The sequence below is a fragment of the Puma concolor genome, chromosome B2, assembly GCF_028749965.1.
Source record: "Puma concolor isolate L17-30 chromosome B2, mPumCon1.1.hap2, whole genome shotgun sequence".
Classification (NCBI taxonomy): domain Eukaryota; kingdom Metazoa; phylum Chordata; class Mammalia; order Carnivora; family Felidae; genus Puma; species Puma concolor.
In genome coordinates this window covers 54,537,858-54,550,531 of record NC_141671.1, presented here as the reverse complement: position 1 = coordinate 54,550,531, position 12,674 = coordinate 54,537,858, and the positions used below count along the sequence as shown (strand labels likewise).

At 40.5% G+C, this 12,674-nt stretch overlaps 1 protein-coding gene across 1 annotated transcript in view; it reads left to right on the top strand.

Annotated features, from left to right (window-relative positions):
• The first annotated feature begins 4,407 nt into the window (after positions 1–4,407).
• The window catches only part of COL21A1 (collagen type XXI alpha 1 chain), a 210,861-nt gene continuing 202,594 nt past the window's right edge, over positions 4,408–12,674 (top strand). The window contains exon 1 of the mRNA XM_086707105.1: positions 4,408–4,426. The gene's annotated coding sequence lies outside the window, so the exon portion shown is untranslated. The remainder of the gene's footprint in view (positions 4,427–12,674) is intronic.

Genomic DNA, 12,674 nt, shown 5'->3' with positions numbered 1-12,674 from the left:
TAACTTGTTTTGAGTATGTCCTATTTAAACTTTGCATGAAATCATACCTGGGCACAGTTATTAGCCTAAACACTAGGATGATTTCTGATTGGCCAGTTAATTAGGACCTATCAAGGGAGACTTTAAGTCCTTTGCTCTTTTTGACTTTTCTGTTTCCTGAAACAGATTGAGCTAGTGGAAATCCACATTTAATTAACTGCTGGTATGAAAGCCTGAGGGGAAAGGCAAAAAAAAAAAAAAAATTAGTATTGCCATTCCCTTTTCATGTGAGAGCCCAGAAGGGAAGAATGTGTATGGCGGGAAGAAAAGAGTAAGCAAACCATGTTCGGGAGATTAGCAAACTTTATTACAAATAGTGCCTTTAGGAGAAGGTGGGCTGAGGAGGAGAGAGGGGTTGGAAGGGGAGGGAGCACGGCCCTGAAGGAAGGGTTTAAAGAGTGGGAACAGCCTTTGGATTTTACTCAATAGAGAACAGGGAGCCTCAGGAGTTTTCAGTTAAATACCATATCATGTGAGTACTCGAGAAGACTTTACACTAATTTAATAGATGTCACCTTTTTGTCACGTGTTTCCTTCTTATCCTAACCAAAAAGAAATGAGGTTTCTACTTTCCATGTAAATATTCTTTTGTGAAGTCATTGTACTTACATTTTAAATGTATGAACTCCTTGTGTTGTGTGAGATGGACTGTTCAGAACAAACACTATCCTTAGAGTTGTATCCTAGAGACAGTTGGATTTTAAGATCCTTTCCAGATCTAAAATATACAAAGTTAGTATAATGTTAAAAAGAAGTTAAGTGCCTGACACCTTAGCTAATTGACACTCTTAAAGAAGAGCGATTTAAGACAGTGATTAAGGGCTGGAAATCCCTAGTGATGATTTCAGTGAATTAAAACACAATTTTATTGAGTTTTTATTCTAAGCCAAGCTATATGCTAGATGTTGAATGGGCAGGAAGAAGGAGACAAAGGAGGTCAGATATGAAAATTAATAATGCCTTGCACATAAAGGCACATAGTAAATACCCATTGGATGAAGGAATGAATGAATGGACAAGTCCCTGTTATTTATTGATTCAATTTGTGGGAGATGGTAAGGGGTGGTGCTAGGGGGACAGACACAAAAATAGAAATGAACAGAGACCAGATAAGTGATTCCCCACATTTGGCTGCACATTCAAATTACCTGGGAACTTTAAAAATTTCTAATGACCAGATGCCTCTCTAAATCTGACTTGGTTTGAAGGCAAAGAGAAGGGGAGAAGGGAAAAACGTGACCATAGACCCAGGAACTTGGAAAAACAAGGCATATTATGGAGCAGGATGAGTGTTTTGGAGTAGGTAAATTGTAGGGTAGACAGATTTTAGCCAGAAGATGGAACTTCTGGGCAGACTATAAACAGGTTGATGGAGTTCAATTCCTGAAACACCTGGCTTGGCACTGAGACCTAAAGAATTATGGCCACTCTTGTTGCTTTTACTGTTTGAGGTCTCTTTGTCTCTGTCTCTCCTTCTCTCTGTTTCTCTCTCTCTCTAGCTGAGGAGGTTTTGTGTGCATGTGTGAGTGTGTGTGTGTGTGTGTGTGTGTGTGTGTGTGTGTGTCCCTGCTCTGCCTTCCTGAGACTACATCTCTTTTATTGGAATTTTTGAGTTAAGGCATACTCCTCAGCAAGGCCTCTTTATTTAAAACATTGGTTCCTGCTACAAATGGCTGCTCACATTTTTCTATGGCTTTCATTCATCTTTTGGAGACTGGCCTTCTTTCCTTATTTGTGGTCCCCTCACACACCAACAATCATACCTGTTTTTCTATCACTGAGCAACACTGACAGAAATGGTGTTGGTCTATGTCTTCCTGTAAAAAATTAGTACATGTTCATTGTAAATACTTTTAAAATATAAGAAAGTTAGAGAAGAAAATAAGAATTATTCATAATAGAGCTCTTACACTTTTAGCATCTTGGTATATTCTAAGCATGCATTTGGTTCATGCCTATACTTATTTGTGAAGTTGGAGATGGCTTCCCAGTGAGTTTTTATTCTCCCTCTTTAATTTTTTTTCTTGTAACTTTGAATTATGAGAATTTCTCTACATGATTAAATATTTGTTAAAAAACATTTTAATGACTTATATTGTTCCAACCAATGGGTTCATGATGATTTTTTACTATGGTAAAAATTGGACTTTGTTTTTTTTTCAGTTTTGTGAATAGTATGACACTGAGAACATTGCACATAAATCTTTAGGCACGTTCTGACTTCCCTGGGACATATACTTAAAAGGAGGATTTTATTGGGCTAAGGCTTTTATCTTTGAAGATCTTTTATAAAGATTGCTAAATTGTTTTTCAAAAAATTTGAGCATATTCAATGAATGTTAGAGTACATTGTTTATAATGGATTGAAATAGAAGTTTCTCCTGACCTACATGGAAAATTTTCTAAATGAGATTCATCCATAAAACAACATCTTTGCTGAGAAAGCCATGGGAAGAAAGTTCACATGAGTAGGCTATTATGTAGCCTGGTAAGTGGATACAGCATATTCTTATTTTTTTATAGTGATGAAGGGGATTATTGACATAAATAATTTTTAAGAACCGGAGTTCATTAACTCAGTGGCCCTGTAGTAGGTTTGCAACATGGTTTGGGATGGCAAGGAGTCTTATTTACTGTATAAGGAAGGATCATTTTTGTTGGAGGAACATAACCCATCATCTGGGTAACTTGTGTACAGATGATAGCCTTCTTTGCAAGATGGTTAACATCAACGTACACATTTCTGGGGAAACATCAATGTACACATTTCTGGGGAAACCTTCCTATATTGAAACTTGTGTGAGCTAAACAAGTGTCTGGATCTGGTTTACATAATTGAGCATGTAATCAGTGCATCTGGAAGAAGTCTACATGCTGCTCAAGGCTCTGCATTCTGGTCTGAGCACAGAGGAGCATTTCCCATCGTAAGCTGGACACACTTTGAACCATTTATATCAGGTATCTGGCATCCAGGGGTCTTCTCATGTTTCATAATAATAGAACAATAGAAAAATGGCTCTATTCTTTGTACCTTTGTTTGTGATTTTCTTTTTTTTTCTCTGGGAACATTTGTTCTAAACTTACTTTCTCTTATTATAGAAAGACCATGTGTGTAAGAGATGATAAAATCTTATTTTAAAATGAAACTTACCACCAACCCCCAATAGGAGCTAATGTCTCTCTCTCCAGCTTAAAATTTTCCAATTTTTTTTTCTTCTTTCTTTCAGGGTTCCATGAAAATCTTCATTGCTACCTATAATTGTAATACAATTTTGATGGCAACCAATACTAAGTCTTTCTAAAGCGCTTCTCTAATCTGGGAACACAGACTTTTTGTGTGTGACCCCAATCAACAGTTGCTTATTTGGCATTCCTGGAACTATAATTTGAAGGCACCAGGGCTTTTAGAATTCCTCCAAAAATACTTAGAATGGAAACTTACCACTTAGAAAACAGCAATTCTAAAAACCCACTCACGTCATCTTCCAAAACAACAGTGAAATTATTCCATTTTAAAGATTTTCTAAGAGTTTCTAGAATTCAATAGTTCTCCTTTTTGAACTCACAGATTATTTTTTTCTCCATACCCACTTATGACACTTGACCTTTTCTTGGAGTATTGGAGTTATTTAATTATAGACTTTATCTGCCAAGTCTGGGTGCCATCTGATTCACACCTGTGCTCAGCCTCCCACATATTCATGATCAATTGATACAAGGAGTGGGTACTTCTTTCATTTCTTAATTTTTCTGTTTGAGATCTGGAGGCAAGCACACTCACCTCATAGGCCTTGGAAGTGCCACTCCAAGTTAGCAGCAGGAAGTTAACAGGGATAAAGAAGGAGACAGATAAGTTAACAGAGCACTGGTAAAGCATTCTCTTGGCCCATGATGAGGAAGAGTATCAGCAGAGCTGGACATTTTACTTTTATAAAATTCTGAAAGTATTCTTGGAGTCTAGAGCTCACATAGCAAGTGCTTGTTTAGGTCGATGATGATAATGTTGGTGGTGGTTGGGGGTGAAGTTTCTTTCTTTTTTCCATATCACACTATTTTTTTTTAAAAAAACCTTTTTTAGTATACTCCCATAGCATTTACCATGTGTGCATTAAATGATAAATGACTTTGTAAACTGTAACTTTGTCATTGTTATTTCATATTGTGACTATCCTTTAAAAGGTCACTCTCTTCAAAGACATATAAAAGCTCCCATTTTCTTTCTTTCTGACAGATTGTGGTCCTGTGTCTGAAGCCTCCCCATTGGGGAGCATCTGGGATATAGAAGCTGCAGGGAATACGGAAGGCAGGGCTGTTGAGCTATGACGACTGTGGGAAAGTCTGGTGTAAAGGAATGAACATTCTTGCCTTGTGGGTCAGACAGACTTAGGTAAGTTATTTCACCCTTCTGAGCCTCAGTTTCCTCACACGTAGAATGGTGATCGTAAAATCGTTCATATGCAAGGTCATGTGTATTAAGTTCCTGGCCTGGTCACAGAATGTACAAGCTACACATGTTTCTAGCCTGCTTTCTTTCCTGCCTGCAGCCTTTGATTGGGCTTCTCTGACTGCCCTCCGCACAGCATAGTATTGTCACCTGCTGGACTGGGGAGGCTTTGAGGGGCAGGGATAGTGTCTTGTTCGTTTTTCCCCTCCAGTGACTGGTTCAGTGCCTTGGAGACTGGAGGCTCCATGAGGGACAGCTACACTGAGCTGTGTCCAACTGTGCAAAAGAATCCACAGTAATAGCAGGAATTTGGAGAAGAGTTGAGACACTTGGAGGGAAGTAGAATAAAGCAATAATAGCCTGGTTCTGTGCCACCTATTCAAACTTACCTCTTGATGGCTTGGGGCTTAGTCAATACCTGTTGAGTGAATGATATTAATAAGAAAATTTGTAAATGAGCCCCACAGGAAAGGTATGTGGAATTGAGATTAGCTGACCTAGCCAAGGACCTGGCCCATACTAGACACTGGATAAATATTCACCGAATCAATGAAAAAGTAATTAAGCAAATAAAAGACATGCATGGATGGTAACTCATGGATAGTAGTTAAGTAAAATAGATTATTTGGAAGGTAATGGATGTAATGGAAGGTGGTACCCACATTATCTGTGTGTGTTTGTATTCATGTAGGACAAAGGAGGTAAGTGGAGGGACGAGAAGGTGTGTTCAAATGAACATCTGAGGGATTGAATGATTTATCAGGCTTAGTTTCCTTTCATTGCTATTAAACACTAATTTAATTACTGGGGGAGGTTGGTGGTCTTAGAGACAGAGGAGAAATTCTCATCTGATTCATATAGCCAAAATATAAAACTATCTGACCTTGGTGGACAGAAGGCACCTCCATGCTCTTACTAACACCTTTTTCTGGTTCATCTCTTGCTCGCGGACAGTATTGTTCACAGGCATAACCTAACACTCATAAAAGAACCTCCTTTGATATTGTAAAGCAATTAAATGAACACAGCTTTTATTTTGCACCTGAGGTTTGTGAATCACCCTTAAGTATTTCCAGTATTTTTCCTGCACGACCCTGGAGTTATCAAATCTGGCAATAGGAACAGGATGGTTCTCAGGAGGGCTGCCTCAGAGAGGAGTGGCTCTTGCTTGGCTGCCAGGAGACAGGCACTCCCGGCCCCTGCTGTTGCTATCAGAGATTCCAGGAACTGCAGGGGGCCCAAGCAAAGACGTGGCAGCCAGCTCTGCGACACACAAGTCCCCAGTCCATGGCAGCCTCCTTCCACGGCCACTGATTCCTAGCCTGGGCTAGGCAACTTCATTCTCGTGCATGAGCATAGTTTATGTAAAGACTAGGAGATTAGAGTTTTTTTTATTACTATTTCAGGAGAGAGGGTGTTGTTCCTGGAGGTGGAAGTCTTCAGGTGTTTAGGAAGGTGTTTAAGGAGGTCTGTGGAGGGTCCTAGCGCAGTGGCCATTCTTCACCAGGCATTGGTGTGATGTGGGGAAGCTGCTGCCATTCCTGAGCCTCAGTTTTTTCATTTGGATTATGACCATGCACCTCTTCAGCCACAAGGAATAGAACCTTATTGTCCTAGAGATTAGCGAAAACAGATTTGAACAGGCTTTGTAAAATGCACCATGCTGTATACATACACGAATGTGTAGTTTATATCCTGCATATCTGGAGGAGGGGGAAAAGGGAATGGGGAGAGGGAAGCCTCTCAGGCTATTATTAGGAGTTTGGCTCATTGTAGGGAATGTTGGTGGTGCAGTGTTTATAGACTCCTGGGTAGGCAACACATAATGAGAGCACGAGAGGACAAAAATGACATTCTTATAAAAAAAGGCTTCTTTTCCTTTCCATCTCCAACCCCCTACTGTCATACCTCCTGCTCCCTTTTGGCTTTTACGTAGGGTTGTGTCAGCTGGAATGCTTTTTGAGATCATTAAGTGTAACCCCCAGGCAGTTATTTTACAGTTTTTCAAACATCCCACGGTTATTTTAGCCTATTCACATAAGCTGAATAGGACGGATCTAATGCTCAAGGGAGAGGAGAGTGGTGGTAGGAATTCTTATGGGGAAAGGAAGATGAAAGGTTCTGGTGCTTGTTTAATTCTGTGCTTGCCAAATAGAAAATATACAAAAAGAAAATTGCAATGTAAATAGCACAAAGTGTCCAGAATTGTTTTGAAGTAAATCCAGGTTTAAAGGACCTAATTTGCCACTTTGAACATATTATTTCATGCTCCAACAAATAAAAGATGCTCGGAGCTCTTTAATTTTGGCCAGTATTAAAAAAAAAACTTATGGAAATTAACCAATGATAATTTGAGTCAGATCTCTGTTGCCTTTGTATAATTAGCACAAATATCATTTATTTGTCAGGAGTGTAAATATAAGTCTTGCCTTATTAGCCACTTCCCATCTCTTCTGAATTCACAAACTAATATTGGCATTGTTATAGTTCACATGCTTATCTGTAGTTTATTGAGTATTTTCTGGTTTTAACAAAGATAATAATATCTGAAATGACTTATGCAAAATGTGATGAAAATGGTATGTGGGTTTCTAAGATCAAGGAGTTTTAGGACATTTTAAGAATCTGCTACACATTAGTGTGGTAATATTAATAAAAATTACTAGTGTATATGGTAGACATTATAAATACATAGCAGTAATAACAAAAATATCTTTTGATTAAATGAGAATACCTGTTGGAGCTATGCTACCTGTGGTAACAAACAAGTCAGCAAAGGTATCATGGAGCAAGAATTACAGAGGATAATTTCTCACTCACAGAATGTACAAAATGGGGAATCTTGATTGACAGCAGGCTCTCCTCCAAACTGTGGTTGGAGAATGAGGTTTCTTCCATCTTGGAGCTCTCCCCTCTTTAACAGTGGTTTTTCAGGTTGCTGGGATCATCTCCTTTGAATCAATGAGAAGAGAGAGTATGGAGGACCATGCACCAGAGACTTCTGTGGACCAGGAACAATCCATTAGTGGGACCTCCAGCTGTGTCCCTAGAAGAGGAGGAAGCAGATTTGCTGAAGAGTTAGACAGTCTCTGGGGCACTGGCACATTGTTAGCTTTCAATGACATGGCTACTAATATTATTATATTGAATGTCAATGTACAGCTCTTATAACCCCTTTTTATTTTAGGTGATATGAGAGATAATTTGTGTGTGTGTGTGTGTGTGTGTGAATGTGTGCTGTATTGAGACTCATGATTAGTAATTTAGATCTCTATTTGGAAGGGGAATTGAAGAAGGTGTTTATTATCTGTTCCTTACATTAAAGTCAAGTTTAAATTAACCGGATTTTAAAGTGAATTATGTACATTCAGCCTGAGCTGTATGCTGTAGAAAATATATTGATGCGAGAGAGGGAAGATGGCGGCGTAGGAGGACGCTGGGCTCACCGCGCGTCCTGCTGATCACTTAGATTCCACCTACACCTGCCTAAATAACCCAGAAAACCACCAGAGGATTAGCAGAACGGAGTCGCCGGAGCCAAGCGCAGACGAGAGGCCCACGGAAGAGGGTAGGAAGGGCGGCGAGGCGGTGCGCGCTCCACGGACTGGCGGGAGGGAGCCGGGGCGGAGGGGCGGCTCGCCGGCCAAGCAGAGCCCCCGAGTCTGGCTTGCAAAAAGCGGAGGGGCCTGACGGACTGTGTTCCGACAGCAAGCACGACTTAGCGTCTGGGAGGTCATAAGTTAACAGCTCTGCTCAGAAAGCGGGAAGGCTGGAGGACAAAGGGAAGGAGAGCTGCTGAGCCCCCGGACGACAGAGCTCAGTTTGGTGGGGAACAAAGGCGCTCGCCAGCGCCATCTCCCCCGCCCATCCCCCAGCCAAAATCCCAAAGAGAACCAGTTCCTGCCAGGGAACTTGCTCGCTCCGCGCGCAAACACCCAACTCTGCGCTTCTGCGGAGCCAAACCTCCGGCAGCGGATCTGACTCCCTCCTGCTGCCACAGGGCCCCTCCTGAAGAGGATCACCTAAGGAGAAGCAAGCTAAGCCTGCCCCTCCTGCCCCTGTGCACCTTGCCTACCCACCCCAGCTAAGACGCCAGATCCCCAGCATCACAAGCCTGGCAGTCTGCAAGTAGCCCAGACAGGCCACCCCACCCCACAGTGAATCCCGCCCATAGGAGAGGGGAAGAGAAGGCACGCACCAGTCTGACTGTGGACACAGCGGTGGGCTGGGGGCAGACATCAGGTCTGACTGCGGCTCCGCCCACCAACTCCAGTTATACACCACAGCACAGGGGAAGTGCCCTGCAGGTCCTCACCACGCCAGGGACTATCCAAAATGACCAAGCGGAAGAATTCCCCTCAGAAGAATCTCCAGGAAATAACAACAGCTAATGAGCTGATCAAAAAGGATTTAAATAATATAACAGAAAGTGAATTTAGAATAATAGTCATAAAATTAATCGCTGGGCTTGAAAACAGTATAGCGGACAGCAGAGAATCTCTTGCTACAGAGATCAAGGGGCTAAGGAACAGTCACGAGGAGCTGAAAAACGCTTTAAACGAAATGCATAACAAAATGGAAACCACCACAGCTCGGATTGAAGAGGCAGAGGAGAGAATAGGTGAACTAGAAGATAAAGTTATGGAAAAAGAGGAAGCTGAGAAAAAGAGAGATAAAAAAATCCAGGAGTACGAGGGGAAAATTAGAGAACTAAGTGATACACTAAAAAGAAATAATATACGCATTATTGGTATCCCAGAGGAGGAAGAGAGAGGGAAAGGTGCTGAAGGGGTACTTGAAGAAATCATAGCTGAGAACTTCCCTGAAGTGGGGAAGGAAAAAGGCATTGAAATCCAAGAGGCACAGAGAACTCCCTTCAGACGTAACTTGAATCGATCTTCTGCACGACATATCATAGTGAAACTGGCAAAATACAAGGATAAAGAGAAAATTCTGAAAGCAGCAAGGGGTAAACGTGCCCTCACATATAAAGGGAGACCTATAAGACTCGTGACTGATCTCTCTTTTGAAACTTGGCAGGCCAGAAAGAATTGGCACGAGATTTTCAGTGTGCTAGACAGAAAAAATATGCAGCCGAGAATCCTTTATCCAGCAAGTCTGTCATTTAGAATCGAAGGAGAGATAAAGGTCTTCCCAAACAAACAAAAACTGAAGGAATTTGTCACCACTAAACCGGCCCTACAAGAGATCCTAAGGGGGACCCTGTGAGACAAAGTACCAGAGACATCACTACAAGCATAAAACATACAGACATCACAATGACTCTAAACCCACATCTTTCTATAATAACACTGAATGTAAATGGATTAAATGCGCCAACCAAAAGACATAGGGTATCAGAATGGATAAAAAAACAAGACCCATCTATTTGCTGTCTACAAGAGACTCATTTTAGACCTGAGGACACCTTTAGATTGAGAGTGAGGGGATGGAGATCTATTTATCATGCTACTGGAAGCCAAAAGAAAGCTGGAGTAGCCATCCTTATATCAGACAAACTAGACTTTAAATTAAAGGCTGTAACAAGAGATGAAGAAGGACATTATATAATAGTGACAGGGTCTATCCATCAGGAAGAGCTAACAATTATAAATGTCTATGCACCGAATACCGGAGCGCCCAAATATATAAAACAATTACTCATAAACATAAGCAACCTTATTGATAAGAATGTGGTAATTGCAGGGGACTTTAACACCCCACTTACAGAAATGGATAGATCAACTAGACACACGGTCAATAAAGAAACAAGGGCCCTGAATGAGACATTGGATCAGATGGACTTGACAGATCTATTTAGAACTCTGCATCCCAAAGCAACAGAATATACTTTCTTCTCGAGTGCACATGGAACATTCTCCAAGATAGATCATATACTGGGTCACAAAACAGCCCTTCATAAGTTTACAAGAATTGAAATCATACCATGCATACTTTCAGACCACAATGCTATGAAGCTTGAAATCAACCACAGAAAAACGTCTGGAAAACCTCCAAAAGCATGGAGGTTAAAGAACACCCTACTAACGAATGAGTGGGTCAACCAGGCAATTAGAGAAGAAATTAAAAAATATATGGAAACAAACGAAAATGAAAATACAACAATCCAAACGCTTTGGGATGCAGCGAAGGCAGTCCTGAGAGGAAAATACATTGCAATCCAGGCCTATCTCAAGAAACAAGAAAAATCCCAAATACAAAATCTAACAGCACACCTAAAGGAAATAGAAGCAGAACAGCAAAGGCAGCCTAAACCCAGCAGAAGAAGAGAAATCATAAAGATCAGAGCAGAAATAAACAATATAGAATCTAAAAAAACTGTAGAGCAGATCAACGAAACCAAGAGTTGGTTTTTTGAAAAAATAAACAAAATTGACAAACCTCTAGCCAGGCTTCTCAAAAAGAAAAGGGAGATGACCCAAATAGATAAAATCATGAATGAAAATGGAATTATTACAACCAATCCCTCAGAGATACAAACAATTATCAGGGAATACTATGAAAAATTATATGCCAACAAATTGGACAACCTGGAAGAAATGGACAAATTCCTGAACACCCACACTCTTCCAAAACTCAATCAGGAGGAAATAGAAAGCTTGAACAGACCCATCACCAGCGAAGAAATTGAATCGGTTATCAAAAATCTCCCAACAAATAAGAGTCCAGGACCAGATGGCTTCCCAGGGGAGTTCTACCAGACGTTTAAAGCAGAGATAATACCTATCCTTCTCAAGCTATTCCAAGAAATAGAAAGGGAAGGAAAACTTCCAGACTCATTCTATGAAGCCAGTATTACTTTGATTCCTAAACCAGACAGAGACCCAGTAAAAAAAGAGAACTACAGGCCAATATCCCTGATGAATATGGATGCAAAAATTCTCAATAAGATACTAGCAAATCGAATTCAACGGCATATAAAAAGAATTATTCACCATGATCAAGTGGGATTCATTCCTGGGATGCAGGGCTGGTTCAACATTCGCAAATCAATCAACGTGATACATCACATTAACAAAAAAAAGGAGAAAAACCATATGATCCTGTCAATCGATGCAGAAAAGGCCTTCGACAAAATCCAGCACCCTTTCTTAATAAAAACTCTTGAGAAAGTCGGGATAGAAGGAACATACTTAAAGATCATAAAAGCCATTTATGAAAAGCCCACAGCTAACATCATCCTCAACGGGGAAAAACTGAGAGCTTTTTCCCTGAGATCAGGAACACGACAGGGATGCCCACTCTCACCGCTGTTATTTAACATAGTGCTGGAAGTTCTAGCAACAGCAATCAGACAACAAAAGGAAATCAAAGGCATCAAAATTGGCAAAGATGAAGTCAAGCTTTCGCTCTTTGCAGATGACATGATATTATACATGGAAAATCCGATAGACTCCACCAAAAGTCTGCTAGAACTGATACATGAATTCAGCAAAGTTGCAGGATACAAAATCAATGTACAGAAATCAGTCGCATTCTTATACACTAACAATGAAGCAACAGAAAGACAAATAAAGAAACTGATCCCATTCACAATTGCACCAAGAAGCATAAAATACCTAGGAATAAATCTAACCAAAGATGTAAAGGATCTGTATGCTGAAAACTATAGAAAGCTTATGAAGGTAATTGAAGAAGATTTAAAGAAATGGAAAGACATTCCCTGCTCATGGATTGGAAGAATAAATATTATCAAAATGTCAATACTACCCAAAGCTATCTACACATTCAATGCAATCCCAATCAAAATTGCACCAGCATTCTTCTCGAAACTAGAACAAGCAATCCTAAAATTCATATGGAACCACAAAAGGCCCCGAATAGCCAAAGTAATTTTGAAGAAGAAGACCAAAGCAGGAGGCATCACAATCCCAGACTTTAGCCTCTACTACAAAGCTGTCATCATCAAGACAGCATGGTATTGGCAGAAAAACAGACACATAGACCAATGGAATAGAATAGAAACCCCAGAACTAGACCCACAAACGTATGGCCAACTCATCTTTGACAAAGCAGGAAAGAACATCCAATGGAAAAAAGACAGTCTCTTTAACAAATGGTGCTGGGAGAACTGGACAGCAACATGCAGAAGGTTGAAACTAGACCACTTTCTCACACCATTCACAAAAATAAACTCAAAATGGATAAAGGACCTGAATGTGAGACAGGA